Genomic DNA, 23,823 nt, shown 5'->3' on the forward strand with positions numbered 1-23,823 from the left:
TGATATCTACAAAAAGCTTTTATCCTTTCTGATGACCTCTGCAAAATACTAGCTTTAAAATTCTGTAAGAATGCTGTGAGATTCTGTTTTCTCCATCTCTCTCTATTCTTTTCTGTCTCTGTGTTTGCTCATGTAGATGCTTCCTCTGGTGAAACTGCTACTGCCTTCTGCATTTTTTGTTGATTTGGCTACATGTGTCCTCAGTGGAAAAGAAAGAGAAGTTGAGAATTACTTTGGGCAAGAAAATTTCTAGCTCTTTTGAAAATATTCTAAAAACCAGATCCTTCAGTGAACCTAAATATACACCATATGTTAACTTTTAGCCATGACCTTGAATATCCTCCAGACAAGTTAACACAGAACTAAACACATTACTCTTTCATTATGTTAAATTCTACCATGCAGATTATTGTTTTTACAAACGTTCTCTCTTAGTCCATCTCCTTCTACATACACCATATATTCAGTGCTTGACATATTCTTGCCATAATACAAGCCCTAAGGTTTTAAACTGGATTAGGTAGGGTCCTCCCTCAGTTCATTATACTCATCAATATTATGAATAAAAATAGATAAATCAATAAGTTACAATTATATTGTATTAAAAGGGCACCCAATTGCTCCTGTAGACCTGAGAATATTTTCATTAAAAAGAAAAGAGATTTAAAGAATAATTAAAGTTTTACTGAGTTTAAAATAAAGCAGTATGCACTGAGGCAAAGAGAGATGGAAATGCATGATATTTATTGTAAAGAGAATGTTTCACAAATATTTGGCTAGAGAAGGGCAAGTGATATGGGAATGGTTAGATGGGAGAAGGACCATCAATATCCATTAGACATTTTTAGACGGGGGTGACAACAGACATGTAATTTTCAAAACACTTCTAGCATCATATGGTAGATTAAAGAGGATAAGACAGAAAGGAGAGAAGGAAGGAGACTAAATGCAAAAACTGCTCAATAATCCAAAGAAGATTTGACAAGATCCAAAATAAAGTCCTGATAGGAAGGCTGTCATGATAATTTGAACATGTAGGATATGTGTAGGATAAAATGTTTAAGGCTTTGCAGCTGATTGGATGGAATAGTGAAGGAGGAGATGGGAGTGAGGATGACACAGAGGCTTCAAAAATAAGTGATCTAAATGAATGAAAGTGAGCCATAAACCATATTTAATCTTTTTAATTTCTATTGGTTGCTCACACTGGAAATATATGGTAGCTACCAATGGCACAGATTCACAGACTAGTGAATGTCACACATACTAAACTATCTCACCAAATTATAATTTTGAAAAACTACTGCCATTCTACTGCTTTTCACTCCAACAATGAGAGTTCTTTGAATCACAGCATAGAGGTTCTTTTACCTTATACATAGGTTTCCCAGGAGGCTCTTTTTGAATTAATTATCTGTGTCATCTCAATGATCCAGAAAACTTTATATTTAGTGACCATAACTGTGTACTTGCTGAAGAGGCATTTTCTGCACAGCTATACATCAAAGGCCAAATAGGCATGTGAGTTTCACACAGCTTTTGTAGTAACAAAGTACTATAGAGACAAAAAGGATATAGGCATGATAGTATATTTTAAATGATTTTTTATTATTGATTATGGAAATTAGGAAACGTAATCTTATCAGCTTCTGACTAACCCTTTGAAGATATTTTTGTTATTAGGTCTGATATTCCCCCACTCCACTAATGTACATTGCATTTCATTTCATCCTTATATTCTCAGCACTGTAATTTGATGTCAAGGCTTATGAGAGCAACATTTCCAATCCTTACTTTTAGAAATAAGAGACAATAAGACTCAGGGATAAATCAATTTTCCCAAGATCACACAAAGAAGAATTTTAAATAAATCAAGAGAATAATTGGACAATTAAAATTGGGTCTAGAGCTTTGCCATCTAAGATCTATGACAAAAAGTAGGTAGCAATAATGAATTGGAGAGCCATTTAAGTCTAGGATATTAAGCTTTAGTCATTCAGTGTGGACACATTGGAAAAGTTTAGCAAAGATGGATTTCAAGGACAGGGAAATAAGTCATTATCAGAACAAACTTCCCCAGAAAGGAGTAAGTATATCCATGACATGAAGCTTACAAATTGATTCTAGGTGACCAGAGAAAGTGATGTGCAGAAGACCCAATGGACCAAAGGAAGAATCCGTATGTAGGAGGAATATCTCAGAAGGACACACAAGGCTGGAAGGATACTGGACACCTCACCAATGCCCCAGTTTTTGGAGTGATCCCACAAGCATTTTGAGGTCCTTGAATGCATGGTTTTATAAAGGCAAATTGTTGTTCGTTGTTCAGTCACTAAGTTGTGTCCAGCTCTTCATGACCCCATGAACTGAAGCATGCCAGGCTTCCCTGTCCTTCACTATCTCCCTGCATTTGCTAAAATTCATGTTCATACTGGCAGATAGGTGAGAACCAATGAAGTCCTAAGGCATGCTGCTTAGAACCAGTTTACTGAAAATGTCTTTAAATGATATCTCACTTCTAAATAACAAGGTTGGGGTGGGAAATGGAAGCCTGTAACTCATGTTTGTTTTGATGTCTTCTTTCCTTCTTTTCTTTGCCCACATTTCAAAATAATAGTATCACTGAATTCCTATTTTCAAAAAAATAACTCAAATTATCTTTGAAAATAATTACCCAAGACAGGGAATCTCAAAATAACTGAATACAAATTGTCTGGGTCATCAAAATCCCCAAACACGGTCACTCCTTCAATAGATAGTTGTGTGCAACTGTGTGTATAAGTCTTTGTTATGTGGATATATTATAATGAAACTCTTTCTGACTGTAGCTTAGAAAATACATAAAAGATGGTGATTAAGCTGCTGGTTTCTTCACCTTCCATGGTTTGGTGCACAGGAACAATTTGAGACTTCAAGGTATCAAACAAACAAGTTTCCAGGTTGCTATACCCTAGAAACTAATTGAAATCATGTGCTTTTTCCACTTAAAGATTAGCTTTGACAGTGCTTCTGAAAATGAGAAGTGGGAAGAAGCACTCTACTCCATGTGGTGCTCCACAGCTTGGCTACAGACTCCAGAGTGACTCTACTGATCACAGATTTAGTGAACAGCAGGTCATATAAATAACAGAAAGTAGCAAATAACTTTGATCTTGGCTACCTCAAATTATGCAGAGTAACTAGGATATTCTCTTTTTCAGTTTGGCACTGGGATTTCAAATGAGATTTCAGGGACCCCTCTGACCCAAAAAGCAAGATGAACACTTTACACTTATCCAGGAGTTCTCTGACACCCAGTCAGCTTGCCATTTTCCCAATAGAATGTGTTAACCAACCAGAAAAGTCTAACATAAAAAATCTTAAATTTGAAAATGTGGCCCTGTGGTGAAATATGTCAATGTTCATACTACCTACATTGGCTATTTTCATGTGAAAGAGTGATGTCACTCCCTCTCCCCAACCCCAACACACACTTATATCTTCCATAATGTTTCCCTTGGAATGCATCAAGATTCATCAAGAAAATGTTTCAGTATTCAGTACTGTTTTATTGAAATAATTTTTTAGACAGTTTCACTAACTTTAAGAACAAGAAATCTTAATTTTAAAAGTGGCAGCACATGATAGCAATATTTTACACATAATTACTGCTGCTCAAAAAATTAAAATCAAATACAAAACAACAAATGTCAATAAATAACAGATTTTAAAGTAAAGACTTCTTGAAAGAATTAATACGTATTATGTGAGAGAACACTGAAGCCTGCTGCTGCTGCTGCTAAGTCGCTTCAGTTGTGTCCGACTCTGTGTGACCCCATAGACAGCAGCCCACCAGGCCCCGGCGTCCCCGGGATTCTCCAGGCAAGAACACTGGAGTGGGTTGCCATTTCAAGTAGCAAATAGTTTTCCTATTGATGAGCTACATCTTTCACCAAATTTATCCCTTCTGAAATGAAATTTAAAGTAGATGCTCTTGTCTTCTAATATTATTTTATAATCCACAAAGTGAAACAAATAAAGCCCAATCGTTTTTAGTGCTCACCTGTTCAGTTTCATCTTCTGATAGCCTCCCCTACATTCTCCTATGTGCCTCCTACACAGTCCAAGGCATCACTGTGGTCCATGTTTCTACTACTTTACACAGAATATTTATATCCCCTTGAATGCTTTCCCTTTCCATCGACTGCAGAAATCTTACTTCTTATTTATCTCTTTTTGCACCTTACCTTCTCTGCAAAGAAACCCAGTGTTTCCAGAGGAAGCTTCTTTCTTCTATGAGTTTAACAGAGCATAATTTATACCCTCTGTCTAAATATTTATTGCACTCTATTAGAAATGTTTGTTCATCTATCAGTTTCACCCAGTAAAGTGCACAGTCAATGAGGAAATCTTCATTTCCATCATTTCCTTACTTAAATTCCCAGGTTTCTTTTGACAGTAGCAGTGGGTCCCAAACAGTAATATTCATCAGAAGCTCCCAGAGGTTTGTTAAAGTGCAGGTTGCTGTATTACAATCACAGACTTTCTGATTTACAGGGTTTGAATAAGGCTTCAGAGAAGGCGATGGCACCCCACTCCAGTACTCTTGCCTGGAAAATCCCATGGATGAAGGAGCCTGGTAGGCTGCAGTCTATGGGGTTGCGAAGAGTCAGACACGACTGAGTGAATTCACTTTCACTTTTCACTTTCGTGCATTGGAGAAGGAAATGGCAACCCACGCCAGTGTTCTTGCCTGGATAATCCCAGGGATGGGGGATCCTGGTCGGCTGACATCTATGGGGTCGCACAGAGTCAGACACGACTGAAGTGACTTAGCAGCAGCAGCAGAGTAAGGCTTGATCATGTGCATTTCTAACAAGCTCCCAGGTGATAATAATGTTGCTGAAGACTCTAAGAACTACTGACTTACAGGACTTACTGACTTTACTGAGGAACTCAGCAAAACTATATTTTATTGAAAATACAAATTAATATGAACATACTTATGATTCTTGTACTTAATGTCAGATAGATCTGAAATAAAATCCCTGACCTGCCAAGTACTATTTTTATACATGGACATTTTATCTGAATTATGTTGTTTTTCCTCAGAGCAGCTATTCTCTATCGCTGATTAAAAACGACTTAATGACTTAAGACACACATTATAATTTGGTAGTTCCTCCTCAAAAAGGTAAGTTATTCCAGTCCTAGTTATACAGTCTAAAGAATTGAAAGCAGATTCTCAAACAAATACAGATATACACATATTCACAGAAGCTCTACGTACAAGAGCCAAAAGATGGAAACAACTCAAATGGCCATTGAGGCTGAATGGATAAACAAAATGTCCCATGTTCATACAATAGACTACTAAGTGGTGAAACAAAGGAATTAAGTACTGAGAAATGCTACAATCATGAGAAATGCTAGACTGGATGAAGCACAAGCTGGAATCAAGATTGCTGGGAGAAATATCAATATCCTCATATATGAAGATAACACCACCTTTACGGCAGAAAGTGAAGAAGAACTAAAAAGCCTCTTGACGAAAGTGAAAGAGGAGAGTGAAAAAGTTCACGGAAAACTCAATATTCAGAAAACTAAGATCATGTCATCTGGTCCCATCACTTCATGGCAAATAGATGAGGAAACAATGGAAACAGTAACAGACTTTATTTTTTGGGGGGGAGGGGCTGCAAAATGACTGCAGATGGTGACTGCAGCCATGAAATTAAAAGATGCTTGCTGCTTGGAAGAAAAGTTATGACCAACCTTGACAGCATATTAAAAAGCAGAGACATTACTTTGCCACCAAAGGTGTGTCTAGTCAAAGCTATGGTTTTTCCAGTAGTCATGTATAGATGTGAGAGTTGGACTATAAAGAAAGCTGAGCACAGAAGAATTGATGCTTTTGAACTGCGGTGTTGGAGAAGATCCTTGAGAGTCCCTTGGACTGCAAGGAGATCCAACAAGTCCATACTAAAGGAGATCAGTCCTAAGTGTTCATTGGAAAGACTAATGTTGAAGCTGAAACTCCAATACTTTGGCTACCTGATGCAAAGAACTGGCTCCTTGGAAAAGACCCTGATGCTGGGAAAGATTGAAGGTGGGAGAGGAAGGGGTGACAGAGGATGAGATGGTTGGATGGCATCACCGAGTCAATGGACATGAGTTTGAGTAAACTCCAGGAGTTGGTGATGGTCAGGGAGGCCTGGCGTGTTGCAGTGCATGGGGCTTCAAAGAGTCAGACATGACTGAGTGACTGAACTGAACTGAACTGAAATGCTACAGTATATATAATCCTCGAACACATTAAGCTAAGCATAAGAAGCTAGACACAAAGATCACTTATTGTATAATTTCATTATATGAAATATCTATAATAGGTAAATCTATAGACAGAAAAAGACTCGTGATTGCTAAGGGCTGAGGGGAGGAGGATGTAAAATGATTGCTCACTGGGTACAAGGTTTCCTTTAGGGGTGTTGAAAATTCTGGAAATTGAAAAAGGCAACAGTTGCACAAAATGGCGAATATACCAAACACCACTGAATTGTATGCTTTAAAATGGTTAACTCAATATTATGCAAAATTTACTTCAATTATAAAAGGACTTAAGAAAAAATAAGAATTCTCATTTATTATTTCAGAGTGCCCATGAGCCAGGAGTCTGCACATATTTTAAATGAGTCTTCTATTCGGGGTCTCACAAGGATGCAATTAAGGTGTTGGTCAGGCTGCATTCTGACTAGAGGCTTGACTGAAAACAGGATCCTGTTTTTTGTTTGTTTGTTTGAAATCTCCCTTAAGTTTTCAGCAGGATTAATTTCTTTGTGATGTGGGAAATGGCACTTAACTTCTTTAGGGCAAGCAAAAGGCTCTCTCTGACTTCTCTGACCCAATCTTAGCCACTTTGACTCTATTGCCCTGTACTTTTGAGGTTCTTGCTATAAACAAGTTTCTCCTTTGTAATCCACCTGGGACATTTGTATTCATCCTTCAATACAGACATTCTCCATGCAGGTTATGGCTCATATACCTGGCTTCACAAGACAACCAATGACTACTCCTACCTAAATACTACATATCACACTGAATTGTAATTATTTGTTTAGAATCTGCCTTCCCATCTAAAATGCTAAGTCTTTATGAAGAAGATAAAATGTCTTCTTCATATGCTGAACAGATGGTATTCTTTTATAGGATTTGATCACTTGATTAGATCAGACTACCTAGAATGATCAACTCAAAGTCAAATACTTTGGGACCTTAATTACACCTGAAAACTCCCCTCATTTTTGGCAGGTCACAGTTTCTGCCCGAACTCAAGGAAAAAAGATTATATATGGTTGCATCTCATTGGGGGACTCCTTAGGGTATGTATGCTTTGTATAAACTGAATATTTGTGTTCCTCAAAATTCATATGCTAAAATATAATCCCCTATGTTAAGATATTTGCAGGCAGGGCCTTTGGGAAGTTAAGTCACAAGGGTAGAGTCCTGATGAATGGGATTTGTGCCCTTATAAAAAGAGAGCTCCCTTTCTTCTTCTACCATATGAGGACACATCAAGAAGACTGTTATCTATGAACCAGGAAGCAAGCCCTCACTGTCATACATCTTCCAGTACAACATATTGGAAGAAATAAATCTCTATTGGCTATAAGCCATCTAGTCTATGGCTTTCTCTTATAACAGCTTAAACGGACTAAGATAATACTATATTGGCTCTCCAATTTGTAAAGTGAGAAAGTACTAATACTTTCCCTTAGGCCTATCATAGGAATTCAATGAGACAAGGCCAGAACAATGTTGGTATACAATAACAGTTTAATAAATATTAGCTACCATAGTAACTATTTACCTAGTTTATCATACATCTATTTTCATTATGTAATTCTCTCTAATATACATTTACTGTACCTCCAATGATGTAACTGAGGCTGGAAAAGACAACCTAATCATTCTAATTAGATATTGAAGCTGAAAACCAGAGACCTTACTCCATGCTTCAAAATATATTTTGAAAGGAAAAAGCAGCAACCAATCCCCTACAAGGAAGTAACCAGAAGGTTCATAAGGAGATATATGGGAGTTTTCTGAGCATGTCGATAGTCATACACAAAAATAAACTCAAAATGGATTAAAGATCTAAACGTAAGATCAGAAACTGTAAAACTCCTAGAGGAGAACATAGGCAAAACACTCTCCGACATATATCACAGCAGGATCCTCTATGACCCACCTCCCAGAATATTGGAAATAAAAGCAAAAATAAACAAATGGGACCTAATTAAACTTAAAAGCTTCTGCACAACAAAGGAAACTATCAGCAAGGTGAAAAGACAGCCTTCAGAATGGGAGAAAATAATAGCAAATGAAGCAACAGACAAACAGCTAATCTCAAAAATATACAAGCAACTCCTACAGCTCAACTCCAGAAAAATAAATGACCCAATCAAAAAATGGGCCAAAGATCTAAATAGACATTTCTCCAAAGAAGACATACAGATGGCTAACAAACACATGAAAAGATGCACAACAGCACTCATTATCAGAGAAATGCAAATCAAAACCACTATGAGGTACCATTTCACACCAGTCAGAATGGCTGCGATCCAAAAGTCTACCAGCAATAAATGCTGGAGAGGGTGTGGAGAAAAGGGAACCCTCTTACACTGTTGGTGGGAATGCAAACTAGTACAGCCACTATGGAGAACAGTGTGGAGATTCCTTAAAAAACTGGAAATAGAACTGCCTTATGATCCAGCAATCCCACTGCTGGGCATACACACTGAGGAAACCAGAAGGGAAAGAGACACATGTACCCCAATGTTCATCGCAGCACTGTTTATAATAGCCAGGACATGGAAGCAACCTAGATGCCCATCAGCAGATGAATGGATAAGAAAGCAGTGGTACATATACACAATGGAGTATTACTCAGCCATTAAAAAGAATACATTTGAATCAGTTCTAATGAGGTGGATGAAACTGGAGCCTATTATACAGAGTGAAGTAAGCCAGAAAGAAAAACACCAATACAGTATACTAACGCATATATATGGAATTTAGAAAGATGGTAACAATAACCCTGTGTACGAGACAGCAAAAGAGACACTGATGTACAGATCAGTCTTATGGACTCTGTGGGAGAGGGAAAGGGTGGGAAGATTTGGGAGAATGGCATTGAAGCATGTATAATATCATGTATGAAACGAGTTGCCAGTCCAGGTTCAATGCACGATAATGGATGCTTGGGGCTGGTGCACTGGGACGACCCAGGGAGATGGTGTGAGGAGGGAGGAGGGAGGAGGGTTCAGGATGGGGAGCACATGTATGCCTATGGTGGATTCATTTCAATGTTTGGCAAAACTAACACAATACTGTAAAGTTTAAAAATAAAATAAAATTTAAAAAAAAGAAAAGAAAAAAAATAAACACATGACAAATAAATTGTCAAATACTCAAGAGTATCAGCATCAGCTCCAGGATTCAAATACATATATATCAAACTTATGTATCATGCTCTCGGGACTCTACAGCATTTTAACAGTTTAATTAAAATATTGCCTCAATGCAAAAATAGTTATTACTTGGGAAGGATAATGATATGGACCTGACAAAGAAAATAAGGATAACTCTACATTCTTAATGAGAAAAAGCAAAAGAAAGAAAGGAAATAAACACTTCAGATTGATCTGAGAAGTGAAAATACATTCTGTGCAATGAAATCTGTGTTCTTCATACATGCCAAGAAGATATGTCAGAAAAAATGCCATAATCCATCCAAAGTGTTATAAAGTCTCTCTTGTGTTCCTATTAATAGAACTCTTAGATGAAAGAAAAAGAGCAATGGTCTTGGATCCAGGCAAACTGAATCCATTTGTCAGACCTGATGAGCATAGCAAAACTGGCATTTTTAACAATGTGACCTTAGATGTGTTACTAGACTCTCTAGGCTTAGCTTTCACATCTGAAAATTGGATATCGTGATATCAATGTCATAGAGCTGTTGCAAATTATATAATTAATATAAAATGCCCATCACACTATCTGCTACACACTAAATATTCAGTAAGAAGAGATGATGATAATGATCATAATGACACCTAAGTCAAGCCATTTTAACTCCCTGAACCACAATGTTCTTACGTGAATATGCTTTGCATAATCAAAGGGTTGTAGGGAGGATACTAAATGATGATGAATTCATCTTAAGGCACTGATATGCATATACAGGATGATGAAAAATTCTTGATGTACAGCACTCAGGATTGTAATAACTTTATGCTTTTGTTTAGAGAGCCAGAGGAGGGACTTCTCTGCTGGTCCAGTGGTTAGGACTTCATGCTTCTAAGGCAGGCGGTGGGGAGTGAGGGGGCATAGTTTTGATCCCTGGTCAGAGAACTAAAATCCCACATGCCTTGCCCCGCAGCCAGATAAAAGAGCGTCAAAGGATCAGGAAGGCTTCATTTCTATCATAGCCTATTAACACCTTCTTACCATGAAAAGGAGATGCAAGCACAAAAGAGGAAACCAAAGGGGAAGTATGGCACTATTTTATTTTCAATATTATATAAGTTGGTTCTCAAAACTCGAATATGATGCTCTTTGAAAGTAAGCAGCTGGGCTAATTGTAACCATGAAAAGAAAGCAGTTCTCCTTCCTTTTACATCCAAATCATTCTAGCAAATGGCTGCTTAAAATCTGAGCACAAGCCTGGACATCTGAACATGAGAGTGGACGGAAAGCAAAGCCAGCTCTCCTGCTTGATGTTTCTTCCACTTGGTCTGCCTTCTTCTTTAGCTTCCTAACACATTTTTCCAAAGATTAAGCTCTTTCCAAAGATTAACTGAAGCAGAGTTAGGAATGTAATGGCCATGTTGGGGAGCCATCCTTGAAAGAAAATACAAAGAAAGGTTAGTAGGCAGGGGGTGCTGCAGGATTACAGGACAAATCTGATGAAATCTGCCTTGCAATCCCAATGAGAAAGTGTGGCTCAAAGATTACCCATCATATTGAGTGGAAATGGTCAGACTTTTTTTTTTTTTAAACCAGTGCTTTACTTAATAACTGGATTAAGGTCACATGAGGGAGTGTGATCTAGACTACAGAGTTCCTGAAACAGACCCTGCAAATGCTACCAAGTGAAGTCTGTCAGCTATCACACTCCATGCAGATGTACAATAAATCTTTTCTTGAAGAGGAATCTGAGCGGTACATTTCAGTATCTTCAATACAAATAATGATCTGGTATATCACTTACATAATATAGTCAGAGATCTCAAAACTGATATTTGCTCTTCCGGTACAAACACTAACCAGCTGAGGAACATAAATTGTGTTCCTTTTTATCCCCTCTCAAAACGATGCCTGTGATAATCATGGTGATTAGTCAATTCCAAATCAACTTCATTTGCTCTATACTGTGTGCTTCTGCCAGATGACCTCAATATACAATTTAAATATGGAATAAAATGCTTTTAAAAATATATTAAATTGTTCTATGTTGAGAAGCCGAAAATTTATAAGAAAAGAAACAAAAAGATGGTAGCATTCATTACACTCTGACACAATTTTTGAGATTATTCTTAGGGTCGATATTTTCTCCAGGGGTTAATAGGTATGAATGAATGAATGAGAGCTAGAGTACACTAGATGATTTGGAATAAGAAATTCAAATATTCAGTGAACACAAACTATTCCAATTAAGTTGCATATTTAATCATCTGCCTACTTTCTTGAAATAAAATATTTAACCCTCTTTCCCTGAAGAAAGCAAATTTCCTCAGAAACCCACTAAAACCTGAACTGAAATATGAGGAAGCCACTCAGTCATGAATTCTACTATACAGAGAGACAAATAGTCCCACATAGTTTCATTTAATCAACTAAACCCATTAGAGAAATGTGAGGTTGAGGTACTAAGTCAAGTTGGAGATTACACACATCAGTAGAGTTAATGGTCTTTCTTTTTTGAGAAATTGCCATGGGGGCAGAATTATATTTAAACTTGTAGCTGGGTGAAGTAGGAAAGCACTTAATTTAGCACATCCATACTACCCAGTCAACTGATTGATTAACATTTCACTGAGCACCTATTATGTACCAGCTAAAATGCTAGACCTGGAGGCTCACAGGTAGACGCCAATACATTATAAGTATTAAGTGCTAGGATATGACTTATATGACTCATTGATTAGCTAACACTAATCACTCCCATTGCCTAAAAGCTTTCCAATAAAATGCCCATGAAATGAAGAGTGACTCTTTCAAATTTACAATACTGAAAGGCATACAAATTGTTCAAAAGTCTTTGATGGAACTGCCATGAGTTGCAGTATGGAGAGACTCAATTGAAAAGAAATCAGAAGTTAAAGAGATTTATGTCCCACCACTGACAAAGTCCACCAATAGGCTAGTTCCTTTTATCCAACCAACACACATGCTTTGCTCCTTTCCTTTTGTTTCATTACATAAATTATTAATCTAATTTTTGGGAGTGAAGGTTGGATGCTACATTCTGAATGATGAAGTCAGATTTTGCAAGTAAAAAGAAACAAGTAATGGAGAAGATGTGGGAATTGTATCTTCTCATATGCTTGTTTAGGTAGAGAAGAATCATGAACAATCTTCAACTATTAAAAACAACATAATTCCCTCCATTCATTTACAAGTTCTATCAGGCAGAGATATGAATAGACACCCAGGGACACGGCCACCTACATGTAACCAGTTAGAAGGAGCAAAACAAATTCTTGCCAAATCCCATCAGAGCCTCACCTGACTTTGCCTGGTAGATTTACACAGGACATTCTGTAACTCAACAACTGAAAAACACATTCTAAAGATCCAGATGTTTGCAAGTGAAGCACATAAAGGAGAAACACACACCTAACTCAAATAGGGAATAAACAACTGTACAAATAACACACACACATAGGCACAGTATGTTCTACCTTTGAAAAGAAATTTAGCTTAGAAAATAATACATTCCAAATAATAAAAAGTTGAACTTTATTAGAAATTAGGGAGTGCAAAAGCAGATATTTTAACCTACCACATAGGCAAATACATACATTTTAAAGATAATATTTCAATTGTACCTTTTTGAAGCCACTGCTCTAATAGAGCAGGAGTTCTGAGCTTAAAGGATGAATAGGTATCTACTAAGAGATAAAGGTATGAAAATACATACCGAGAAGAGGGAACAGCATCTTAAGGGACTAAATCCTGAATAAACATGACATTTTCTAAATCAAACAAACAAAACCCCCCACAAATCATAATGTGTGGAGTTAGGGCTGTGTGGTGGTGGTAAGACATGAAGGGATCCAGGTAAATAGAGACTGGGGACCCATTCAGAGTGTTGGAATTCAAGATGCAAAGTTTGGGTCTTATTGTGAAGGCTAAGTGAAATCATCAGAGCCCTGGTCGGTATCTTCTTGGAGCTCTGGTCATAGACATTTCTTTAAATCTTGCTATGGTGGCTTCTACACAGAACTGGAAGTAGAAAAGACTGTGGTCAAGAGAGGTGTCAGGATGTACTCAGGACGATACAACAAGTTAGTGATTTTATTGCCAAGGGAAAATCCATATCACACATTGCTACAATGTGCATCACCATCCTTAAAAAGAACTATTTCTGCCTACAAAAGCATCTGAAACAGTGCAAAAGTCTATGAATTTTTTTGATATTTTATGCAAATACACTTTCCTTTCTCCTCTCAATCTGTTCCCATCTGTCCTATTCAAGAATACTCTGCAAAACATTTTTTTAATTAAAAAAATTGAATAAGCATGTTATCACTTGTATCAATTACTAAATACTTTGGATATTTTCCACAAATAACATTCAGAATAGATTGATCTCTGAAGGTTTTTCAGCTATATTGTTTATCAATACTGAGTCCATTACACATGTTTACACTGGAAAGACAAGAAGCAAAGATGTGAACTGGGCTAGAGTCTGAGACCTAGGGAAGCTATGGACAAGTACCATGGACTTGACAGTGAGAACCTGGGTGACAACAGATGTACAGCTTTCTCAGTTGAACACTTCTGGTAAGGTACTCTCTCCAGCTCCTTTACTGGTGTCTATAAATATGTATATAATAAAAACTACATAGTGATAGAAGTCTAAATTAGAATGAGACCTTTCCCATCATAGGGAAGATGTAAGCACTGCATGGCATGATATATGTAAAATGCCTTGCCCAGTACCTGGTAGATGGTCAAGTCAAGGTTAGCTTTGTCTCTTACCATTACTCTCTCATGACTAATCTCTTAAACTGTCAGCTCCTTGTGGGTGCATGACTTAGAATTTTATAAGATACACTGGAATTGCTCAATAACCGCTTCCCAATATAACATCTCTCTCTGCCTAAATTCTCTCACTTATAAAGTCACAGTGGAAAATATTCTCCCCAAGCCTGAACTAAAGATTTCATGTCATATCCGTGTGGGATATAAAACACTCATGATAACCACTCAATAAATGTCAACCATTATACTATATGGGCAGTGTAGCATCAGCACGTACTCTTAGGAGCTAGACTGTTAATGATAGCTGTGTGACTTTGGATGAATTATTTTAAGGTTATGTGCCTCCACTTCTTATCTGAAAAGAGGGGTTGATAACATTACCTATGTTAGGAGTGTTGGACTTATTAAACACATTTAGAACAATGTTTGACATATAGTATGCACTATATAATGTCTAAGATTTTATTATAATCCTCCATTCAAATGAGATATCAAAAGATACACAGCCCATTTTTGTCATCCTGATTGTTTCAGACCCCACAGCAGGGAGGGGCTGAAAGGAGTGGTTCTTTAGGGTTAGCTGTTCCAATCACCAGCTGTTACTCTGTTAGACAGATCTCTGGTACAACTCATTACAAACGTATGATAACCCCAGAAGATGTTTTCTTCCTGCTGCCTTGGGCTTTTGCAAATGTTCAAACCTCGCCTCTGCTTTCCCTTCCTTTCTTCCTTGTCAGTTGTCACCTTTGGATTCTAGGCTGAAGCCAACGTCAGTCAGTTAAGCAAACCTGACTCCTGCTGTGGCCTGTTCTTTGAACCTCTTCCAGCAAGCTCATGGTGTTCATCTGTGCGGAGAGGAGAAGTCTGCCCAAAAATTTCTCAGCACTTGAGGGCTTCCAAACATTTCCCTGGTGTCTTTGTGCATCTCTACTTCAAATCCCTGTGTCAGAATGTTGACACTGTCTGCATTGGGAGTAAAATATTACTTTTGGTGTGTCATGTTTCTTTAAGGGTCAAGTATTTCAAATCTTGGTACTGGATATTTTGTCTCAGTGATACCAAAGTAGGTTTAATCCTGTGGTTTGTTTGTTTTGGCAAGATTCCTCCATATTCTCACTCTTTATGAGATATGAGTGAAGTGAAGACGCTCAGTCGTGTCTGACTCTTTGCGACCCCATAGACTGTAGCCCCCCAGGCTCCTCCATCCATGGGATTCTCCAGGCAAGAATACTGGAGTGGGTTGCCATTTCCTTCCCCAGGGGTTTATGAGATATACTTTATTTATTTATTTATTACCTATTCAGAGATAAATACCTTTAGGTCCAGACTCTGACACTTTCTAGCTATGGACTGTTTATATTAGGATTTAAGGATTCATAAATTCAAGGAATATTTGTTCAATGCCAAGTATGGATCTCATACTTAGTTTTTGTGTATTATTGCATCCTCGGTATTTACAAACATTTCCAGTGCTCTCAATGTACTTACATTTTGGTGAGAAGAGATAAATATTAATCACCATGGTCACAAAGAGATGTATAGGTATTGAGATAATTTAATTAATAAAAAGAACATGAGCTATGAAAGCAGTGAATATGCCTGTTTAAATGTGAGGATGGTAGGGAAGATACCCTGAATAAATCATATTTGAACAGAAATCTGAACACTGAATATGAATTCACAATAGCAAAAAGAAAGTGCTTCAAGGAGAGGAGATAGATGTGCAAACGTGCAAGAGCCACAGTTGCTGGAAGGAGTATGGTCTGTTTCAGAATCCAAAGGGTCAGTGAAAGAGAACCAAAAGTGTGTCTACAGAACTGAGCGACAATCACAGAAGTAAAGTCTGAAGACGTCAAGTCTGCCATGCCTTCTGTAATCTAGACTTATAAAACGGCACTCTAATTGCAGTTTCTGTTGTGAGTTCTTTAAGCAATAGAGGCCTTGGAAGAAGAAGAGAGTTTTCTTAAGACCACCCAGATCCTCCTCCATTATTTGCTTCTGTGCCTCCATTTCTTCACATACCACTCCAACTCTACAAATTGCTGCTGGTTCAGTATTCTATTTCTTGGGTTAGTGTAAGCTGTTTATATTCTTGTAGTTATGCTAAATTATTTCCAGTATGGCCCAACTAACCTTCGTTATTCTCTTGCAGAGAGAGTGCCTGAAATAGATGCCTTCCTCTCCCTAAAATACTGTATTTGCTGCTGATCCATGGATCTCAGCTCGCAACCACTTGATAAAATCATTCCCATTTCAGTCCATATGATACCATGGTCCAACTTAACTCCTATCCCTCAGGGGAAAATAGCAAATAACCATTGGTCATTCCCATAAATTGCTTAAGTATTTTATATTCATATTATTTTGTCCCCACTAAACATAAGTTGTTTGAAATACAAGGGTCATCGTTTCATTTTCTGTTAATTGCAGTATGTAGTCTCATGTTTTTCTGTTTAGAAATGAATAAGATAACTAAAGGTATAGAGGTTAAAGAACTCCCTACTCTACAAAACATGAAAATTAAAGTCACTTACATCACTAAGAGATTATGGTAAGGTAAATGAGACTCTTAAAAAGCTATACAATGTGCTATCTGCTACTAAACTTCATATACTAAAAATCATAATCTTTGAGGATTATGAACTTTCCCAGTGATCCAAAGTTTTAGTCTTGGTCAGGCTTGGTCAAGGCACAGTGCTTCTTGGAGCATCTAACAGGGGAATCAACACAGGTCTTTAGAGATTCTGTATGAGAATCTCTAAAATTCTCCTACAAATAGAAACTTATCATCATTTTAAACCAACCATGTGGACCATTTAAATAAAATGCTTTTGACATGCAGAACCTTAAGCAAAAAAAAATTTACATTTGGACTTTAGTGATCAAACAAGAAAATAAGATGTAGTATCCCATTTCTTTTACTATGTTTCAGTCACAGATCAGGATATTTCCCACAACTGACACTATCTTTGGATTATGGGTTTTCTGTATTATCAAGTGTTATCAGTGCTAGAAGAGGCTTTCTCTTAAGTTCTCCTGATCACTTCTAGTTCCCCTAATATTTTATTAAAGCTCCCATCAAGTCAAACCTCTAGCTCATCATAATTTAGAGGCATCCAATATAAAAATATTTGTCAGTACATGTGAATATCTGTTACAGCTCTGCTAACTAACATGGGAAGAACAAAAAATGCATTTTCTCCCATTCTGGAGATTAGAAGTCCAAGATCAAGGTGCCAAGATTGTCAATTTCTGATGAGAGCTTTCCGGTTACAAATAGCCACTGTCTTTTTGTGTTCTCACAAGGCAGGGAGAAAGATGGGGAGTAAGCTCTCAGGTTTTTAGTAAAGACACTAATCCGATCATGGGGGCTCCACCTCATGAGACTTATCTAAACTTAATATTTTCCCCAATGTCTCATATTCAAATACCAGCACATTGGGAGCTAGGACTGGAATATGTGAATTTTGGGAGACAAGCCGGTCCATTTCAAGTAGGAATTAGGTCAGTTCCCATTTCAGTAGATTGCAAAATAATAATCTCTGGATAATCAGTTTATCATTAGAAACTCCAGGGAACTTTATTCTCATAATGTTCACATATATTCGGAAAATCTTTTTGACTTGCTTCATGTTGAGGCACAGAGAACTGTCAGCACACTGGACCTCAAGCCTGCAACACTGGATCAGCCCTAGACAAATGGATGCCTGATTCCTTCTCCTTGAACGTCACCAGATCCAAGACCTTTGTACTTTTGTTATATTTACTGTAACAAGACAGGTAGAAACATTTCCCTTTAATAGAATTGAGTAGATATTATTTGTTATCAATTACATTTGTAATTGGAGAGAGAAATGGCAACCCACTCTAATGTTCTTGTCTGGGAAATCCCATGGACAGAGGAGGCTGGCAGAAGTACAGTCCATGGGTCACAAACAGTCAGACACAACTTAGCAACTGAACAACAACAACATTTGTATTGCCTAATACATATTTACATCTAATCCAATTTAATAACTTTAATTAGTAAAAAAAAAAAAAAAAGGAATCAAATATAGAGAATACAAAATATTAGCACTCAGGCGTATTCAGATAGGAAAGCATTTCCAAGATCTTTTTATCCCAGGACACTTGCCCTCAGCGGGAATTCAGTGCATGTTTGCTGATGGATGTATATCATACGACAACACTAGAACTGTCTGAAACCTGGCTCATTCCAAAGACAGCAGGGGACAATGGCAGGGGGTGGGGTGAGGAACTATGAGTTTACGTTTGATATGCTACACTTTAAGGTGATTTTCTCCCTCACTGAATTGCCTTCTTCTTCAAATGAATTCACTAATCTCTTAAGATGGGGTGGTATAGACCATATCCTGAAACAGCACTGAGATACTTAATAAATATCAGTAGAATAAATGCATAAATAAACTCTCAATGTCTTTCCCTTTACTCCTTACACCTCACATACAAAAAGCTGTTAAAAATAGCAATGATATTAGCATTTTCCCATTTTTTCCCTGATAAACAGACTCAGGGTATGTTTTACCTAGCTATAATATGGTATCGAGCATTGATATCTATGAAAGGAATTAAATGAACATTATAAACTAAAATTCTAATTTATTTAAAAATCTAATACAATATTGTAAAGTTTAAAAATAAAATAAAATTAAAAAAAAATAAAAATCAAACCATTAGCTAATTAAAATAATAGTCTGTGATCCCAGCTGTTGATATGAATTAATAAATTATCATGTTCCTGTTCATATATTCTACTGACATTTAATGAGCTTCTGGTCTGTACTAGACTTTCAGTTTGGCTCTGAGATTTTAAATACAAATAACCTACAGACCGAAGCCTCAAGATGCACATAATTTAGCTGGAGAGATAAATACATGAAAAGATAAATAATAACATATGCTTTTGTGATCAACAGTATCTATATAAAAAATAGTGGTCTGTGGAGAAAGGCAGGAAGAAGAAGAAAGCAAGAGAAAATTGGAAAGGCCAATCTTGGAACCTAAAAGTTCTAATTCAAATGATGAGAAAATTGCTAGGTGATGTCTTTCACAAATATTTACTTTCTAAAGTTTATTGTCATGCATTCTATTAGGTTCAATGTACAATTTTCTAAATGCTTTTGAAATAACTTTAGACTAATGAAAGTATTTTGAAACTGTAGTGTTCCCCCGTAACCTTTACCCAACTTCTCCTAATACAAATTTTTATGTAGTCATAGTATAATTATAAAAATCAGATTAACATTAATATAACTAAAATAACTAATATATAGATCTTGGTAGAATTTTGCCATAGAACTCATGATCCAGGTTGAACTTCTAGCCTAATTCCTCCTCCTGGCTGAAGAGATTAATCAAAGGATGGATGCATGCCTTATAATAGGCCAGTGAGACTCAAATAAGGTATTTTAATTAAATTAATTGGGAAATAGAAGGTTCTTCTGTGCTACAATTTCTAAATATAAGATCAGTTCATCTTGAAACTAATAGATTTGAAGTGTTTCAACTTCAGCAATAGAGACATATGGAAAGATTCTTAGTAATATTACCATGTTACAGCTGTACCTGATAGAGATCAACCCATGAATGCTTAGCTATATGACTAAAGAAATTGCCTCTTCACTTAGAAAACTTTGTGTTTGATATTCTGTCACATGCTAAGCAAAAATATAGATATTGTATTGACAGAGATACACATGACTCATTCAAATAACAGCACTTTTAAGTCCTGTGTGTGTGTGCGTATGTGTGTGTGTGTATGTGTGTGTGTGTATAATTACTTATATAATATGAATCTGTGCCCTGAATATTCTAACTAACTTGTCACAACCTAAGTTGGAGGAAAATCAAATTTATTTTATTGATCAAAGATATGTGTCTAAAGTATTCAGCACTGTGTCCTTGATTATGTGCTTGATAGTGTGCTAAGCCACCAATGAATGGAAATACTCCATTCTTTCATAGAATTCAAGGGACATTCTCAATGTTGTTACCAAAGATCATTCATTCATTAAGAATAAGATCCATGAGAGGCAGAACAAATTATGCTTTTTTGTGAATTCTTCATCTGCCCTACTCACTCCATCCTTTGGTGGAAATGGTGAATTGTGATGTGCTGGGGGACTGAAATTCTCCTATTATATTCTGAATTTAGATAAGAAGTTTGATATAAAAACTGCCACAATTATTTTCCTGTTCTCATCTTTGAAAGTCACAGCCAGGCTGCAAGAGTGTTTGCCAAGTTTTCCGCCTGGAGGAAAATTGTGTGACTGAGTTATAAATACATTGATGGATCCAGCTGGAACTGTCTCTTGTAATTTAATATGCAAAGAAATAATCTGAGTCATAGATGGAGACGAGCAGTTCCTTTCAGATAAGAGAGCTCTAAGTTTGGCTTTGTAGAAGACTGTCGAGAGCTTTATATCATAGAAAAATAAGAGATGGTCACAGGGCAAGTGGGGTCAAACTTCATCCTTCAAAACTAGCATTCAACTGACTTCCCTGATCTTTGTTCCAAAAATCGGCAAAGGGGCATGTCACCTGCCTTCTTCCTCAGTCAGCTTAAAATCAAAGGAGAATATATATAGTGTTTGCAAATGTTGGGAAAAATAAGGATCTCAATTTCTGAAAACTACATTTTTTTCATATTCCCTTAAGCTAAATAATGTGTATGTGTATCTACTATGAATAAGAAACATGATAAGAAGTGAAGGGGAAGGGAGGATAAGACATATAAATTGCAACTGAACCCTGCCCTCAATAAAATGTTGCAGTCCTAGTAAGATCCTTTTGCCATCAAAATAACTCTGAACATAATGCTGCTGCTGCTGCTGCTATGTCACTTCAGTCATGTCTGACTCTGTGCGACCCCATAGACGGCAGCCCACCAGCCTCCCCTGTCCCTGGGATTCTCCAGGCAAGAACACTGGAGTGGGTTGCCATTTCCTTCTCCAATGCATGAAAGTGAAAAGTGAAAGTGAAGTCGCTCAGTCATGTCCGACTCTTAGCGACCCCATGGACTGCAGCCTACCAGGCTCCTCCATCCATGGGATTTTCCAGGCAAGAGTACTGGAGTGGGTCGCCATTGCCTTCTCTGGGACATAATGCTACCTCTAGTTATTTTGAAGAGCTTGTAACATGACAATGTTACTATTTTGTAAATAGTAGCGATCATAGCTTAATAATTAATAATTATGCTTTCTTAATAAGTCATGCCATTTGATAACACACAGTGTATTAGTTATCTACTGTTACAACAAATCCCTCCCCCCAAATCTTAATGACTATAGATAGCAATTTACTATTTATCTTGATTATGTGGGATGTTAGGAGATTCTCCCATTATTTTACTTGTATTCACTCTAGCATTGCATTTATCAGAAGGTTGATTATTCCAGAAGGTTCTAGAGCCTCACTGGTGTAACCGGTAGTTGGTTCTGCTGCTTGAGGTCCCTCCGTTCTCCTCCATGTGGCCTCACATGCTCCAGTCCACTAGCCCAGCTTCCCACTGCAGTCTCAGGGCGGTGTCTCAGGAGAGTGAAAATGGGAGGCTCAGCCTCAGGGAAAGCATCATGTTTCTCCCACCACTTTCTGTCAAAGCAAGTCCTGAGGCCAGATTTAAAAAAATAGAGAAAGACAGACAGTAAATACGAGAAAACTGAGGTTCAGAAAGGTTAAGCAAAAACCTGAATAGTAAATGTCAGAGAAAGGATTCAAACATACAGATGCCCATGGGACCAGTGGTTCTGATTTTTCACAGCAGCACACTGTACTTTAAGGGTTTTTTTTTTAGCACTTTTACCTACCTAAGATTATTTTTACTTCTATCATTCCTGAGAGAGAGTTGCTATGAGTATTTTATCAACAAGGAATCAGTTCAGCTCAGTTGCTCAGTCACGTATGACTCTGCGACCCCATGGACTATAGCACACCAGGCTTCCCTGTCCATCGCCAACTCCCAAAGGTTACTCAAACTCATGTCCATTGAGTTCGTGATGCCATCCAACCATCTCATCTTCTGTTGTCCCCTTCTCCTCCTGCCTTCAATCTTTCCCAGCATCAGGGTCTTTTCCAATGAGTCAGTTCTTCGCATCAGGTGGCCAAAGTATTGGAGTTTCAGCTTCAGTATCAGTCCTTCCAATGACTGAAAAGAAGACTCTACACATGGACATCACCAGATGGTCAATACTGAAATCAGATTGATTATATTCTTTGCAGCCAGAGGTGGAAAAGCTCTATACCCAAAAACAAGACCGGGAATTGACTGTGGCTCAGATCATGAACTCCTTATTGCCAAATTCAGACTTAAATTGAAGAAAGTAGGGAAAACCACTAGACCATTCAGGTATGACCTAAATCAAATCCCTTAAGAATACACAGTGGAAGTGACAAATAGATTCAAGGGATTCGATACGATAGAGTACCTGATGAACAATGGACAGAGGTTTGTGACATTGTACAGGAGGCAGGGATCAAGACCATCCCCAAGAAAAAGAAACAAAAAAAGGCAAAATGGTTGTCTAATGAGGCCTTACAAATAGCTGAGAAAAGGTGAGAAGCTAAAGGCAAAGGAGAAAAGGAAAGATATACCCATTTGAATGCAGAGTTTGAAAGAATAGCAAAGAGAGATAGTCTTCCTCAGTGATCAATGCAAACAAATAAAGGAAAACAATAGAATGGGAAAGACTAAAGCTCTGGTTAAGAAAATTAGAGATACCAAGGGAACATTACATGCAAAGGTGGGCACAATAAAGGACAGAAATGGTATGGACCTAACAAAAGTAGAAGATATTAAGAAGAGGTGGCAAGAATATACAGAAGTACTATACATAAAAGATCTTCATGACCCAGATAATCACAATGGTGTGATCACTCACCTAAAGACAGACATCCAGGAATGTGAAGTCAAGTGGGCCTTAGGAAGCATCACTATATATAAACCTAGTGGAGGTGATGAAATTCCAGTTGAGCTATTTCAAATCCTAAAAGATGATTCTGTGAAACTGCTGCACTCTATGCCAGCAAATCTGGAAGACTCAGCAGTGCCCACAAGACTGGAAAAGATCAGTTTTAATTCCAATCCCAAAGAAAAGTAATGCCAAAGAATCCCCAAACTACCGTACAATTGCACTCATCTCACATGCTAGCAAAGTAATGCTCAAAATTCTGCAAGCCAGGCTTCAACAGTATGTGAACCATGAACTTCCAGATATTCAAGCTAAATTTTGAAAAGGCAGAGGAACAAGGAATAGAGGTGCAGAAAAAAAATCGTGACTTCACACAGGCAAACTGCTAAGTCAGGAGTTCATACAGAATACTGAAACTCATACCCCTCCCTTTACCCACCCATATTTCAACAGCAGCTTCATTCATTCACTCATTGATTCATTCATTCACTTACATTGCTCTGTAAAGACTATATTGTCAGGGCATCAGACTAAATCAAGGGAGGAAGTTAGGCTATTGTGTGGGGGAGGATGATGACTCAGACCCAGGTCAAGAAATGGAGAGAACTGGACTGGTTTCAGATAACATTTTGAGACTAGACTATGT

The 23,823-nt window shown here is 37.4% G+C and overlaps 1 long non-coding RNA gene across 2 annotated transcripts in view; it reads right to left on the minus strand.

Moving 5' to 3' along the window:
- The window catches only part of LOC147353360 (uncharacterized), a 102,906-nt gene that overhangs the window by 45,724 nt on the left and 33,359 nt on the right, over positions 1-23,823 (minus strand). Inside the window, exon 3 of one of the 2 annotated variants that reach the window (XR_015145047.1) lies at positions 21,484-21,876. The exons of the other annotated variant lie outside the window; for it this stretch is intronic. This is a non-coding gene — a long non-coding RNA (uncharacterized LOC147353360). Of the gene's footprint in view, positions 1-21,483; positions 21,877-23,823 lie in introns of those variants that run through there. 2 annotated transcript variants of the gene reach the window in all.

The sequence above is a fragment of the Bos grunniens genome, chromosome 18 (genome assembly GCF_055505025.1).
Source record: "Bos grunniens cultivar Pamir isolate PY7600 chromosome 18, Bosgru_T2T1.0, whole genome shotgun sequence".
NCBI lineage: Eukaryota > Metazoa > Chordata > Mammalia > Artiodactyla > Bovidae > Bos > Bos grunniens.